We start from the raw sequence: 16,738 nt of genomic DNA, 5'->3' as shown, positions 1-16,738 counted from the left end.
GGATGCCCACAGTTTGCTGCATCTTTGCGTTGGATTCATATTCTCGTCGTCAGTTATTGTGTTCCTAACACAGATGAGGCTTCACACAGGGAGGTTAAAATAACAGTGACCTCAGTCTTTAATAAGACACTCCAGAGTGAGGAACAGGCCTTGGGGGCCGGCTTATATACAGTGCTCCAAAGGGATGCTGAGATCCCTTGGGACTTCAAGGGATGAGCTCCCTAGTGGTGGAACATGGGAGTGCATGCTTTACAGATACACAACAACCACCAGCTTCTCAAGGGCAATTAAGGTTGGGCAATAAATTCTGGCCTTGCCAGTGACACCCAGATCCTGTGAACTCATATAAAAAAACACTATTTTAGGAGTCTGGTTCAAAATATTCATTGCTGACGACACCAGGAATCTGGGGCAACTTTTGTCAAATTGGGCTCAAAACTGGAGCGGTAATTCCTACCGTGCACAGATAATAGAATCAGTATTGAATGTAAAATCACATGGTGCTCATTTTCAGAATCAACGCAGTAAGATTTGAAATAAAGTGAAGGAATTTTATGGTGAAAGGATTTGGAAATTAAATGTGACTTGTACTTCGGTCTTTAATTAAACTTTGTGGCGTCTGTCTGCCATTCATGTCTCTGTTGAATAAGGAAGGAGGGGTTTGACATTGACCAGACTGCACTGTTCCTGATATTTGTGAGCTCATCGGTTATAATGAGATGTTTTTACCCATTGGTCAGTGCCAACTTTAGCTCAGCTGTTACTTCGTGACACCAACTTTGTGAAAAGTTTGAATTGGTCTTAATGCAGTCACTGCCTGGTGTTTTTGTTGTCATTGCAATCCCCTTCTTTCACACTGAAACAAATCGTAACCGTGTTTTTAAATTAGCAGTGTGAGATTTTTAGAGAGCATCTTCAAATGCTTCACAAAACCATTCCGATCCCTTCAGCTTCCCTGGTTCGATTCCCAGTTAGGGAAATCATTTTGCGACCACCGTTTTTAATTAAAGTGAAGTAATTTAACTAAATTACATAGATGACCCAAAGCACTTCAGAGTGGTATCAAAATAAATGAGTTAGTAATTAGAAATAAGGAATGTCAGAAGTTGGACTTGAGTTTCTGGGATGGAGTATAAATAACCCTCTGTGCACTGGAACTGGGAAGGGTGAATAATGAATGAGTTGTTTCCGGGTTTGAAATGCGGCTTAGATCTGCTGGTATTAACCGATAGCATTGTTGAGCAGAATGAAAGAAATGCTAACATGATCACTGAGGGTCAGTCGAAACTTCAACAACTTCATTTTAATAATTTGTGAAACTTTAATCATTGAGGAAGTTTTATTCCCTTTCTGATTTTACACAGTCTGTATTTTAGGAGACTTTTAAATGTTCATTGCTCATCATGGGATCAGAGAAGTTTACAGGACGGAAGGAGGGAATGAACAATTAAAATCAGTTTTTGTTACAAAAATAAAATTTTCATTTGGGCTCGAGCCAGGGATTTTTCGCGGGTGAGGCGAACATGATAACCGCTTCACTAAAGAAACTGCTGCTTAGTGCAATACCCAGAGAGAAGTGTTCAGCGACAAGCTGAAATGCTGAATCCGTTTCTGCAAAAAATTCCTTTCACAAACATTTCTCTGACCGAAACGGCACAAAACAAAAATGTTCCTTTCAAATGTGCCAATTATTTTCGTTTTGCTTTTATTTTGCTTTCATGGGATAAAATAATTAATGGTTCGATAAGCTTCTTTTACACAATGAAAGAAATGCTAACTGACGGAAAGTCAATCCGTCAATAATTTGTTCTGTGCTCTGCATGTTTGTAATGTCGCCAAGTTTGCTGATGATACAAAGATAGGTGGGAAAGCAAGTTGTGAGGAGGACGCAAACAATCTGCAAAGCGATATTGATAGGCTCAGTGGGTGGGCAGAAATTTGTCAGATGGAGTATAATGTGGGAAATATGAGGTTATCCACTGTGGTAGCAATAATAAAAAAGCAAATAATTATTTAAATGTGGAGAGGTTACGAAATGCTGCGGTGCAGAGGGACCTGGGGGTCCTTGTACATGAAACACAAAAGGTTAGTATGCAGGTACAGCAAGTAATTAGGAAGGCAAATGGAATGTTAGTCTTTATGACAAGGGGGATGGAGTATAAAAGCAGGGAAATCCTGCTATAACTGTACAATTGTGAGACCACCAAGTGCAGAAACTCGAAAGGAATATAAGAAGTGCAGGGGTGTAATTAAAAAATATATCAGGAAGGCAAAGAGAGAGCATGAAAAAATGTTGACAAGTAAAATCAGGAAAAACACAAACACAAAGACATTAAGTGTAAGAGGATAACTGGAGAAAGAGTGGAGCCTATTAGAGACTACAAAGGAAATCTGTGTGTGGAGGCAGAAGACATGGCTATGATTCTTAATCGATACTTTGCCTCTTTTTCACAAAAGAGAGGGGCTGTTGATGTCGCACTTCAAAGACCGGACCTTGTCCGGGTGAAATGTGCCCGCACTGTCTCAGTTGCTTTTCGACCGAGAGCACCTCTGGTTCTTCTAAACTTCTTCACCCAGAGAGTGGTGAACCTGTGGAATTCTCTACCACAGAAAGTAGTTGAGGCCAATTCACTAAATATATTCAAAAGGGAGTTAGATGAAGTCCTTACTACTCGGGGGATCAAGGGTTATGGCGAGAAAGCAGGAAGGGGGTACTGAAGTTTCATGTTCAGCCATGAACTCATTGAATGGCGGTGCAGGCTAGAAGGGCTGAATGGCCTGCTCCTGCACCTATTTTCTATGTTTCTATGTTTCTATGAGTCGAGTAGGTCTCAATTCAACATCAGCTCTTTATTTCTCCAGCATATGCACGATGTTTTAGAAATATATTAAGAGCAATGGATAACTAAAGAAAGGGTGGGTCTATTAGATACCATGAGGGTAATCGGTGTGTAGAGGCGGAAGATGTGGAGATGGTTCTGAATGAATACTTTGCATCTGTTTTCACAAAAGAGAGGGGCGATGCAGACACTACTATCAAGGAGAAGAAGTGTGAAATATTAGATGAAATAAACATAGTGAGAGATGAGGTATTAAGAGGTTTAGCAGCTGTGAAAGTGGATATCCCCAGGCCCGGATGAAATGCATCCCAGGCTGTTAAGTGAAGCAAAAGAGGAAATAGCAGAGGCTTTGACCATCATTTTCCAATCCTCTCTGGCTTCAGGTGTGGTGCCAGAGGACTGGAGGGCTGCTAACGTTGTACCTTTGTTTAAGAAGGAAGAAAGGGAGAGACCGAGTAATTACAGGCCAGTCAGCCTAACCTCGGTGGTGGGTAAATTATTGGAAAAAACCTAAAGGACAGGATAAATCTTCACTTAGAAAGACACGGATTAATCAACGACAGTCAGTACGGATTTGTTAAGGGAAGGTCGTGTCTGACTAACTTGATTGAATTTTTTGGGGAGGTAACCAGGAGGGTCGATGAAGGCAAAGCATATGATGTAGTGTGTATGGATTGTAGTAAAGCTTTTGATAAGGTCCCACATGGCAGACTGGTCACAAAAGTAAAAGCCCATCGAATCCAGGGCAAAGTGACAAGTTGGATCCAAAACTGGCTCAGAGGCAGGAAGCAAAGGCTAATGGTTGATGGGTGTTTTTGAGACTGGAAAGATGTTTCCAGTGGGGTTCCACAGGGCTCAGTACTAGGGCCCTTGCTTTTTGTGATTTACATCAATGATCTACACTTGAATATAGGGGTTATGATTGAGAAGTTTGCAGTTGATACTAAAATCTGCGGTGTGGTTGATAATGAAGAAGAAAGCTGCGGAATGCAGGAGGAAATCAATCAACTGGTCAGGTGGGCAGAACAGTGGCAAATGGAGTTTAATCTGGAGAAGTGTGAGGTCATGCATTTTGGGAGGGCTAACAAGGAAAGGGAATACACATTAAATGGTAGGACACTGAGAAGTGTAGAGGAACAAAGGGACATAAGAACATAAGAACATAAGAAATAGGAGCAGGAGTCGGCCATACGGCCCCTCGAGCCTGCTCCACCATTTAATACGATCATGGCTGCTCCGATCATGGACTGGGTCCACTTACCTGCCCGCTCCACATAACCCCTTATTCCCTTATCGTTTAAGAAATTGTCTATATCTGTCTTAAATTTATTCAACGACCCAGCTTCCACAGCTCTCTGGGGCAGCGAATTCCACAGATTTACAACCCTCTGAGAGAAGAAATTTCTCCTCATCTCAGTTTTCAATGGGCGGCCCCTTATTCTAAGATTATGCCTCCTAGTTCTAGTCTCCCCAATCAGTGGAAACATCCTCTCTGCATCCATCTTGTCAAGCACCCTCATAATCTTATACGTTTCGATAAGGTCACCTCTCATTCTTCTGAATTCCAATGAGTAGAGGCCCAACCTACTCAACCTTTCCTCATAAGTCAACCCCCTCATCTCCGGAATCAACCTAGTGAACCTTCTCTGAACTGCCTCCAAAGCAAGTATATCCTTTCGTAAATATGGAAACCAAAACTGCACGCAGTATTCCAGGTGTGGCCTCACCAATACCCTGTATAACTGCAGCAAGACTTCCCAGCTTTTATACTCCATCCCCTTTGCAATAAAGGCCAAGATTCCATTGGCTTTCCTGATCATAAATTTAATTTAAGACAGAGATAGACAGTTTCTTAACTGATAAGGGAATAAGGGGTTATGGGGAGCGGGCAGAGAAGTGGACCTGAGCCCATGTTCAGATCAGCCATGATCGTATTAAATGGAGGAGCAGGCTCGAGGGACCGTATACCCTACTCCTGCTCCTATTTCTTATGTTATGTTCTTATCACCTGCATAGTAACCTTTTGTGTTTCATGCAAAATTACCCCAGGTCCCGCTGTACTGCAGCACTTTGCAATCTTTCTCCACTTAAATAATAACTTGCTCTTTGATTTTTTCTGCCAATGTTCATAACCTCACACTTTCCAACATTGTACTCCATCTGCCAAATTTTTGCTCACTCACTTAGCCTGTTTATGTCCTTTTGAAGATTTTTTGTATCCTCTTTACACATTGCTTTTCCTCCCATCTTTGTATTATCAGCATACTTGGCAATGTTACACTCGATCCCTTTTCCCAAGTCATTAATATAGATTGTAAATAGTTGGGGCCCCAGCATCGATCCCTGCGGCATCCAACTAATTACTGATTGTCAAACCGAGAATAAACCATTTATCCCGACTCTCTGTATTCTGTTAGTTAGCCAATCCTCCATCCATGCTAATATATTACCCCCAACCCCGTGAACTTTTATCTTGTGCAGTAACCTTTTATGTGGCACCTTGTCAAAATGCCTTCTCGAAGTCAAAATACATCACATCCACGGGTTCCCCTTTATCCACCCTGTTCATTACATCCTCAAAGAATTAATAATTGCTGTAATCACCATGAATACCGATACTTTCTGTGATAGACCGAGCTTACAGACTATCTGGCTTCTCCTGCCCTTTGCCGGGCACGTGTTCCGGGTTTAAGTTTACAAACTGGGTGAGTTCGCTGATCGCGGGGAGACGGTAGGTGCCTCTGTGGCCCCACTGTGAGGATGTTGAAGTGAACACGGTGGCTGGGTGATCCATGACATTTCTGTAAAGGGCAGTGGAGGAGAAGGATTGAGAACTTTCAGTGTGGGACAGAAGTTGTTTCAGGTGAGCCAACACATTCCTGATCAGCACAGAGGGAGCTCACTGGTTAGCTCCCCTTTTTTGGGGTTGCTGTGCCAGAGGTTTCTGCAGTACAGCGGTTATCATGTTTTCTTTACATGAGACAGGACCCTGGTTCAATCCTGGCCACGAACTTTATGTTTAAACTTGCTACAGAGGAACAATCAGAGGCGAGTTTATTCTCCTGGCAAATGCTGCCTGATCTGCTGAGATTTCCAGCATTTGCTGTTTTTATTTGTTATTTATTCTCCTGGCAAAAGGGCTCCCTTATTCCTTCATTGCTCTTTATTTCACTTCAATAAATAGATAACTTTCAGTGAGAGAAAACGGATCCACCGGGGACCTTTCGTGTGTGAGGCCAACGTGATATCCGCTACACTGCAGCCCATCAAAGGGCGAGAAACGACTGAATCTAAAGGATGAACTCACAAATATCAGGGGCAGTGCAGTCTGGTCAACGTCAAACCCTCCTTTCTTATTCAGCAGTGGCATGAACGGGAGTCAGATGCCATAAAGTTTAATTAAAGACATAAATACAAGTAACACTTCCAAATCTTTTCACTGTAAAATTCTTTCACTTTATTTGAAATCCTACTGAATTGAATCTGAAAATGAGCACCGTGGGATTTTATCCTCACTACTGATTCTATTTTCTGTGCACGGTAGGATTAACCGGTGCTGTTAAATTTGACAAAAGTTGCCCCAGATTCCTGGTGTTATCGGCAATGAAGGTTTTGAACCAGAATCCTAAAATACAGTGTGTAAAATGGGTTAATATGCAGAAGAACATAAGAAGATAAGAAATAGGAGCAGGAGTCGGCCATACGCCCCTCGAGCCTGCTCCGACATTTAATACGATTATGGCCGATCCGATCATGGACTCAGGTCCACTTCCCTGCCCGCTCCCCAAAGCACAGGACAAATGATTGAAGTATCGACTGTCCCTCAGTTAGCATTTCTTTCATTGTGCAAAAGAAGGTGAGGGGTTAATTAATGATGCTTTCCCGTGAAAGCAACACAAATGTTTCAGAAAAAAACATACAGTGACTGGCAGGTGAGTGTTGCTTCTGACACCTGGTGGGAATGGGCAGGGATTTTAAAGCCACTTGTATTGTGAAACCTTCATATAGAGGAACATCCCACGCTTTCTGTGTAGACCTCGTGGCGCAATGGTAGCGCGTCTGACTCCAGATCAGAAGGTTGCGTGTTCAAATCATGTCGGGGTCACTGTATTTTTGGAAATTGTTCTTCCAGAATTAATATTTTCTTTGCTGTTTGGCAATAACCAGACCCTTGCTCCAAAGTCTGTCTCACTGTTTCCCCGGTGTCAGGCAGAGATACGCCTGGTGCCCTCATTTATTTCATGTGACAGGACACAACAGTTCAAAATCAACCTGCAGGTGGCCACACCCAGCACTGAATAGTCAGGATGGCCGAGCGGTCTCAGGTGCTGTGTTCCGTTCGCAGTCTCCTCTGGAGATGTGGATTTGAATCTGACATTTCTTACTTTTTATAATTAAGTGAAACTCATTGTTTGACACCACAACTCACTCCTAAAAACTGGGATTCAGCAGTTCACCTGCTCGCTTCACATTTCCGTCTGACCTGGTGCTGAAAGTGGAGATGTTTCCGCAGTGTCGCGGTTCACATGTTTGCCTCACAAGTGAAAGCTCACTGGGCGGGAATGTTTTCTGTTCTTTCTCCTCATGCATGCTCAGGGGAGAGTTTGTTCTCCTGTGAAAGGTCATAAGATCATAAGCATGGAAGGATTAGGGGCCGGAGTAGGCCATTCGGCCCCTCAAGCCTGGTCCACTATTCAAGAAGATCCTCGCAGTTCCTCAACAGCAAGTTTAAACATCTGGTTATGTTCCTAACATCATTTTAACCGCAGTGTTTCCGTAGCGTCGTTGTTATCACGTTCGCTTCACACGCGAAAGGATCCCGGGCGGAACGTGATTTTTGAGACTATTTTTGCTGTGAAATAAATTGAACAAAAGTCGCCCCAGATTCCTTGTCACATGAGCAATAAACATTTTAAACCAGTCTCCTAAATACAGAGTGTTATGTCTTGAATAAAGAATCTGACCAGATACTGCAAACTGAAAGTAAGGTGTGACCGTCATCCTTTATTACAAGTCTCCAGTGTGCCTCTCCAACCTGTGAGGCCTCCTGATGTACAGTGCTCCCAAGGGATTGTGGGATCCCTTGGGACTCCAGTGGATGAGCCCTCTGATGGTTAAACAAGGTATTTACAGGTTTATATATGTAACAACACTCCCCCTGCACCGCTCCCCCCCAGCCACCCCAAAGTCAGCAGTGTAACTATTTACAATTTGAGTCAATCTGTGGCCTTCCTTTCCCTGGTTGAACTTCTCGGTGCAAATGCTGGTTTTGGTGAGTCATTTGTTGGGCCCTCACTGGCCTGCTGGGCGTGGTGAGTCCTGCTGGGCTGCTGCGGGTGATGGGTTCTGCTTCGTGGTCAACCGCTGGGTTGATTGCCACTTGTGTGTGTGTTGGAGGAGCGAAAAAGGTAGAGTCTATTGTGGGTTGTTCTGGATAGTCCATGAATCTGAGTTTGGTTTGGTCCAAGTGTTTCCTGCAGGTGAGTCCATATGAAAGTTTGACCAGGAACACCCTACTCCCCTCTTTGGCCACGACAATGCTGGGAAGCAACTTGGGACCTTGTCCATAGTTCAACATAAATACAGGATAATTAATCTCGATTTCGCGTGACACATTTGCTTGATCATGATATGTATTCTCTTGAAGCCGCCTGCTCTCTACCTGTTTGTGTAGATCAGGGTGGTCTAACGAGAGCCTTGTCTTAAGTGCCCTTTTCATGAGCAGTTCCGAGGAGGGAACCCCAGTGAGCGAGTGGGGTCTTGTGCGGTAACTAAGCAGGACTCGGGATAGATGACTCTGCAGTGAGCCCTCAGTTACCCTCTTCAAGCTCTGCTTGATTGCTGCACTGTTCTCTCTGTCTGACCATTGGATGTTGGTTTAATCGGGGCAGATGTGACATGTTTGATCCCATTGCGTGTCATGAACTCTTTGAACTCAGCACTGGTGAAGCACAGCCCATTGTCACTGACAAGAACGTTAGGCAGGCCGTGCATGGCAAACATGATCCACAAGCTTTCAATGGTGGCAGCGGACATCATCTCACATTCAATCCACTTGGAGTACGCATCTACAACCACAAGGAACATTTTACCCAAGAACGGGCCTGCATAGTCGACGTGTGCCCTAGACCACGGTTTGGAGGGCCAAGACCAAAAACTTAGCAGCGCCTCCCTGGGTACATTGCTTAACTGCGAGCATGTATTACATCTGTGAACGCAGGACTCTAAGTCCGCATCGATACCGGGCCACCACACGTGGGATCTGGCTATCGCTTTCGTCATTACAATGCCTGGGTGGGTACTGTGGAGATCACTAATGAAAGTGTCCCTGCCCTTTTTTGGCACCACTACTTGATACAGTCTGCCTGTATGGACATTTTATCTCTGCGCCGCTGGTATGGCTTTATTTCTTCCTGCATCTCTAACGGAACACTAGACCAACTCCCGTGGAGCACACCGTTTTTTACTAAGGACAATGAGGGATCTGGGCTCATCTAGGTTCTAATCTGTCGGGCGGTAACAGGTGATTGCTCACTCTCGAATGCTTCTATTACCATAACTAAATCTGGGGGCTGTGCCATCTCCACCCCTGTGGTGGGCAATGGCAGCCTACTGAGAGCATCGGCACAGTTTTCTGTGCCTGGTCTGTGGCGGATGGCGTAGTTGTATGCGGACAATGTGGGCGCCCATCTCTGGATGCGGACCGATGCATCTGTATTTATCCCCTTACTTTCAGAAAAGAGGGATAAAAGTGGCTTATGGTCAGTTTCCAATTCAAATTTGAGCCCAAACAGATATTGGTGCATTTTTTTTACTCCATAACCACATGCTAACACTTCTTTTTTGATCATGCTGTAGGCCCTCTCAGCCTTAGACAGACTCCTGGATGTATAAGTAACCAGTTGCAATTTCCCAGATTCATGAGCTTGATGCAATACACACTCAACATCGTATGACGACGCATCACATGCTAGCACCAAAGGCTTACATGCATCATACAGCACAAGCAATTTGGTTGAGTATAACAGTTTTCTAGCTTTTACAACGGCATTTTCTTGGCTTTTACCCCATACCCATTCGTTTTCTTTATGCAGTAAAGCGTGCAGTGGTTCGAACAGTGTTCTGAGACCCGGTAAGAAGATACGAAAGTAGTTCAGGAGTCCTGGAAACGACCGCAGCTCTGTCACGTTCTGTGGCCTTGGTGCGTTGTCGATTGCCTCCATCTACGAATCGGTGGGCCTGATGCTGTCCGCCGCAATTCTTCTCCCCAGGAACTCCACTTCAGGTGCCAGGACAATGCACTTCGAGCATTTTAACCTTTGCCCCACGCGATTAAGCCGACTAAGAACCTCCTCCAGGTTCTGCAGATGCTCATCTGTGTCCCGACCTGTAACCAAGATGTTGTCCTGGAAGACCACGGTGCGTGGGACCAAATTCAGTAAGCTTTCCATGTTTCTCTGGAATATTGCCGCAGCTGATCGAATCCCAAATGGGCATCTGTTGTGAATGAAGAGACCTTTGTGCGTGTTCATGCAGGTGAGGCCCTTCGATGATTCCTCCAGCTCCTGCGTCATGTAGGCTGAGGTCAAGTCCAGCTTCATGAACGTCTTTCCTCCGCCAGCGTCGCAAAAAGGTTGTCTGCCTTTGGTAGTGGGTATTGATCCTGAAGGGAGAAACATTTGATAGTTACTTTGTAATCACCACAGAATCTGACGGTGCCCTCTCCCTTGAGGACTGGAACAATCGGACTGGTCCGCTCGTTGAATATGATCAGCAAAATGATGCCCTCTCGTTGCAGCCTGTCCAGCTCGATCTCCACCCTCTCTCTCATCATGTACCGTACTGCTCTCGCTTTGTGATGGATAGGTCGCGCCCCGGGAATTAGGTGGATCTGCACTTTTGCTGCTTGGAACTTCATGATGCCTGGTTCGAACAACGAGGGGAATTTGTTTAAGACCTGGGCAGACGAAATGTTGTCGATGGGCGAGAGCACCCGGATGTCGTTCCAGTTCCAGCGTATATTCCCCAGCCAGCTCCTGCCGAGCAGCGTGGGGCCATCGCCCGGTACCACCCAGAGTGGTAACTTGTGTATCGCTCCATCGTAGGAGACCTTTACAGTAGCACTGCCGATTACGGGAATCAGTTCATTTGTGTAAGTTCTCAGTTTAGTGCGAATGGGAGTCAGGACTGGCCTTGAGGCCTTGCTGCACCACAATTTATCAAGTCTTTCTACTCATAATGGACTGGCTCGTGTCCATGTCTCGCTCCATTGACACCGGGAGTCCATTTAATTCAACCTTCAACATTATCGGGGGCACTTTGTGGTAAATGTATGCACCCCATATACCTCTACCTCCTCGGTCTGATGCTCTGGTTCGTTGTGATCTGCCGTGGATCTGCCCTCCTCTGCAACATAGTGGTTTGCAGGATTAGCAGAGTTTGCAGCTTGCCTGCACATTCGTTGCAGGTGTCCCATTGTTCCACAGCCCTTGCAAACGTATCCTTTGAAGCGGCGTGAATGGAAACGATGATCACCCTCACAGCGGCAACAAGATGTTAATGGCGTAGCATTCATCACCCTTGATGGTGGACTCTGAGACATCTGCAGACGTACAGCTACAGGCATGTGAGGCCTGCCCTGTACGTAACGATTTGAAAACAACATTACTTTGTTCACAGTACTTGTACAGCACTCGTGTGCTGAGAGATTTGTTTGGTATTGTCACTGGTGGCGATGAACGCTTGGGCTATCGCTATGGCTTTACTCAAGGTTGGGGTCTCGACTCTCAAAATTAGTTTACGAAGTATTACTTCATGGCCAATGCCAAGTACAAAGAAGTCCCTGAGCATGTGCTCCAAATGTCCTTCAAATTCCAAATGCCTGCAAGGTGTCTTTGCTCGACGACATAGCTCGCCACTTCCTGGCCTTCTGACCTTTTGCACATGTAGAACCGGAACCTCGCCATCAGAATGCTTTCCTTCAGGTTAAGATGCTCCCGGACCAGTGTGCACAAATCAACATACGATTTCTCTGTGCGTTTCGCTGGAGCAAGCAGCTTTTGTATGAGGCCATAAGATGGTGCCCCACAAACAGTGAGGTGAATCGCCCTTCCTTTGTCAGCATTCGCTTCTCCTTCCAGCTCGCTGGCCACGAAGTATTGGTCGAGTCGCTCCACTTAGGTTTCCCAATCATCTCCCTCCGAAAATTTCTCCAGGATGCCCATTGGTCTCTGCATCGTTGCGGTGGGGTTCGTCATCTGTATCACATCGCCAGTTGTATTGCATGAATAAAGAGTCTGAGCAGATACTGTGAGCTCAAAGTAATTTGTGACCTTAGTCTTTTATTGCAGGTCTCCAGAGTGCTTCTCCAGCCTGTGAGGCCTCCTTAAGTACAAGTGCTCCCAAGGGATTGTGGGATCTCTTGGGACTCCAGGGGATGAGCCCTCTGGTGGTTAAACAAGGTATTTACAGGTTTACATACATAACACTTGTTTGCATAAGTTCTATGCAAATTGAAAGGGCTCATTTGGTATTTAAACGTGGAATCTCTCGCAAATTTCCATTAACAACCCTGAAGTGAGAATCATACCCCTGGACCAACAAAACAACTGCTTGACAAGAATGACGATAATGTGTAACCATTATAAAAGCATGTTATTGTGTGTATCTATTCTTTGTAGCCGGAGCACATGAGACCGAATCAGTGACTTTGCTTTTTCGACCTGTCTTCTGAAGCCACACGGTCCCACTCCGACAGTCAATGAGCTGTTGGGACGTTAGTGTATCCAGGCTGTGGGTGGCCACCCCGAGCGCAGCAGAGGGGTTTCTGCATTAGTTCTGGGTGGGGACAGTATTTCCCCTTCTCTCTTCCTCTTGTTTATAACGTTGTGCTTTGATTTCTCTATTTATTCCTCGTCTTAGTTTCTAGTGTTTAAAAGGGAACAAACGATGAAATGGGTTTCACTGTAGAAAAGAATTTCTCTCACTTAAATTTAGACGTGCTTCCGTTGCGCCCTGAGGTCTAGGCAGCTAGCCGTTGATATTCACGGTCATATATAAATATATATAAATATATCTACATGCATCGTAGCTGTTCCCTGGTGGTCGAGGGGTTAAGATCCGACGCACTAACCTGGTAACGATACTCGATCAATTTGTCAAATAAAAATAATTGAGGTCTGTGAGACGATTAGTAATTGCTGTAATCACCATGAATAACCCCATTACTTTCTGTTACGGACCGAGCTTACAGATTCTCTTGTTTCTCCTGCCCGTTGCTGGACACGTGTTCCGGGTTTAATTTTGAGTTCGCTGATCGCGGAGAGACGGTAGGAGCCTCTGTGGCCCCACTGTGAGGATGTGGAAGTGAACACGGTGGCTGGGTGATCCGTGACATTTCTGTAAAGGGCAGTGGAGGAGAAGGATTGAGAACTTTCAGTGTGGGACAGAAGTTGTTTCAGGTGAGCCAACACATTCCCGATCAGCACAGAGGGAGCTCACTGGTCAGCTCCCCTCTGTTGTGGCTGCTGTGCCAGAGGTTTCTGTAGTGCAGTGGTTATCACGTTCGCTTTGCACGCGAAAAGTACCTGGTTCAATCCCAGGCGGCAACATTATGTTTAAAGTTGCTCTCGTGGAACAATCCGAAGCGAGTTTAGTCTCCTGACAAATGCTGCCTGACCTGCTGATTTTTCCAGCAATTGCTGTTTTTATTTGCTATTTATTCTCCCGGCAAAAGGGCTCCCTTATTCCTTAATTGCTCTTTATTTCACTTCAATAAATAGATAACTTTGAGTGAGAGAAAACGGATCCACCGGGGACATTTCGCGTGTAAGGCCAACGTGATATCCGCGACACTGCAGCCCATCAAAGGGCGAGAAACCACTGAATATAAAGGATGAGCTCACAAATATCAGGGGCAGTGCAGTCTGGTCAACGTCAAACCCTCCTTTCTTATTCAGCAGAGGCATGAACGGGAGTCAGACGCCACAAAGTTTAATTAAAGACACAAATACAAGTAACATTTCCAAATCCTTTCACTGTAAAATTCTTTCACTTTATTTGAAACCCTACTGTGTTGAATCTGAAAATGAGCACCGTGGGATTTTATCTTCACGACTGATTCTATTTTCTGTGCTCCCAGGCCACCGCTCACCGCTCCTTTTATGGCCCCGACCTGCCGCTGGTGTTCTCACGCAGGTCGGGGCCTCCACGCTGCTCCCAGCAAATCCAGTTACACGCCGTGTCACCGCACAATTCTCAGCTGTGATTGTAAGCTGACTATATTTAAAGCTATCGCAGAGGCTGCAAGCAGTGTTCCCTGGTAGTCTAGTGGTTAGGGTCTGGTGCTCTCACTGCCGTGGTCTGGGTTTGATTCCTGGTCAGGGAAAGCATTTTTACAGAGCAAGTTGACAAAAATAATTCAAGTCTGCGAAATAATGAATAATTGTTTCAATCATCATTAATCCACCCACATGTGTTGCACACTGAAGAAAATACAAATATGTTTGCTGAGCGACTGTCGAATTTTAATAACTTTTCACACAACCGGAGAATCAGAGGAAAAACAGGATATTCGGCCCATAGTACCAAATATATAGCCCATAGTACAAGAGAAAGGAAGTCTTGCTACAATTGTACAGGGCCCTGGTGAGACCACACCTGGAGTACTGTGCACAGTTTTGGTCTCCTTATCTGAGGAAGGATACACTTGCCTTGGAGGTGGTACAACAGAGGTTCACCAGATTGATTCCTGGGATGAGAGGACTGTCTTATGGTGAGAGATTGTGTAGAATATGCCGATACTCTCTGGAGTTTAGAAGAATGAGAGGTGATCTCATTGAAACGGACAATATTCTGAAAGGGATTGACAGGGTAAATGTTACGAAGCCTGGCTAGCCCAGTCGGTAGAGCATGAGACTCTTACTTGCAGGGTGGTGGGATCGAGCCCCAACATTGGGCGATTACTTTTCCTGAAACTTTTATGTTGCTTTCAGAGGAAAACATCATTAATGAACCCATGATCTTCTTTTGCACAATGAAAAGAATGCGAACTGAGGGAGAGTTGATAATGTAATCAAATAATGAAAGCAGCGCCTGAGATAACTCGGCCATCCTTACTGTTCGATGCTGAAGTTGCAAGTTATTACTCTGGAACGTTTCAGACCGGGCACTTATTCACTGTTGCTGGAAGGCCCAGTGACCGGGATACTCTCTCCCCCGGGGTTTTCCTGAGCCTGTGCTCGTTGCACGGGGAGCTTTTGCCTGGGTCCGAGGTAGCTTGCATCCCAGGGATGGACAATAACCCTCTGAGCTCTGGAACTGGGGAAGAGCGAATAATTCATGAGTTATTTGCAGGTTTCAAATATAGCTTAGAGCTGCTGGTATAAACCGATCGTGCTGTTTCACAGAATGAAATAAATGTGAATAGATAGCTGAAACTTCAACAACTCAACTTCAATATTTCATGAAACTTTAATCCTTGAAGAAGTTTTATCCCCGATCTGATTTTATACAATATGTATTTGAGGAGACTGGTTTTAAATGTTCATTGCTCATGCAACAATGTGTCCAAAACAGCTTTTATCAATTTTATTGCAGACACGTTTTTGCTTGAGAAATAATGTTTCTGCCCAGGCTTGAACCAGGAACTTTTCACGTGTGAGGGAAATGTGATAACCACTACACGACAGAAACTGCTGCTTAGCTCAGCGCCCAGAGAGGAGTGTTCAGCAACAAACTGAAATGCTCAAACCCTCTCTCTGCAAAAAGTTCCTTTCACAAACATTTCTCTGACCTGAACTGCACCAAACAACAATGTTCTCCTTTCAAAGTCATTAAACTCCCCAATTTCCACGTCTGCAATTTTAAGGACAAGGACTGAAAGCGCTTTGCGATCAGAAAATTGCAGGAAACCCCTGTGGTTAATGACAGGGCTTTTGATGGTTGATTTCCATACACACCTTGTGTTATGTATTTAACCCTTGGCCACCTGTATCACACCACCACCAGAGGGCCTACCTGTTGGAGTCCCAAGGGATCCCACGAGGTACCTGCACTCTGGAGTCTTACTACAGGAGCTAAGGTCACAATTACTCATTGTTCACAGTACTCAGTTTCATCCTTTATTATGAGCATATCAATTGGTGACGAGACAATGAACAACCATGTGAAAATGCAAAGACCAGTTGGTATCCTGGAGAAGTTCTCAGAAGTGGACAATTGCGAAGCCTTCGTGGAGATACTCGACCAATACTTCGTGGCCAACGAGCTGGAAGGGCACGTAAACGCTGCCAAATGAAGGGCGATCCTCCTTACCGTCTGTGGGGCAACAATCTATGGCCTCATGAAGAATCTTCTAGCTCTGGTGAAACCAACAACTAAATCCTTTGAAGAATTGTGTACGCTGGTCCGCGAGCATCTAAATCCTAAAGAAAGTGATCTGGTGGCGAGGTATCGGTTCTACACGTGCTAACGGTCGGAGGGCCAGGAAGTGGCGAGCTATGTCGTCGAATTAAGGCGCCTCGCAGGACATTGCAAATTTGACGGATTCCAAAACGAATGCTGAGAGACTTTTTGTGCTTGGCATTGGCCATGAGGTAATCCTTCGCAAACTGTTGACTGTTGAAACTCAGAATCTGAGCAAAGCCACAACGATAGGTCAGACAATTTCCACCATTTCCTTTAAACCCAATAACGTAATTTATTTCTGGTGGACTGGATGGAGGAACATGATCCATGCAAAAAATTGTTATTACATGAAATGAATGTTCCTAAAAGTATTAGAGTGGGAACTCACTGGATAGCAGCACAGCTGGCAATGTTTGCAGAATATATTCGTGCAGCCAAAACGCACAATGACAACCTGGAACTGTGAGGCACCAAATAACAGTTTAATGCTT

The 16,738-nt window shown here is 45.0% G+C and overlaps 1 non-coding gene across 1 annotated transcript; it reads left to right on the top strand.

Moving 5' to 3' along the window:
- Positions 1-6,873: 6,873 nt before the first annotated feature.
- trnaw-cca (transfer RNA tryptophan (anticodon CCA)) lies at positions 6,874-6,945 on the top strand. Its single transcript has one exon. It is a non-coding gene; the product is annotated as a tRNA-Trp (tRNA).
- The last annotated feature ends 9,793 nt before the right edge of the window (positions 6,946-16,738 follow it).

Source organism: Pristiophorus japonicus, chromosome 20, assembly GCF_044704955.1.
Source record: "Pristiophorus japonicus isolate sPriJap1 chromosome 20, sPriJap1.hap1, whole genome shotgun sequence".
NCBI lineage: Eukaryota > Metazoa > Chordata > Chondrichthyes > Pristiophoridae > Pristiophorus > Pristiophorus japonicus.
This window is presented reverse-complemented; position numbering and strand designations above follow the sequence as displayed.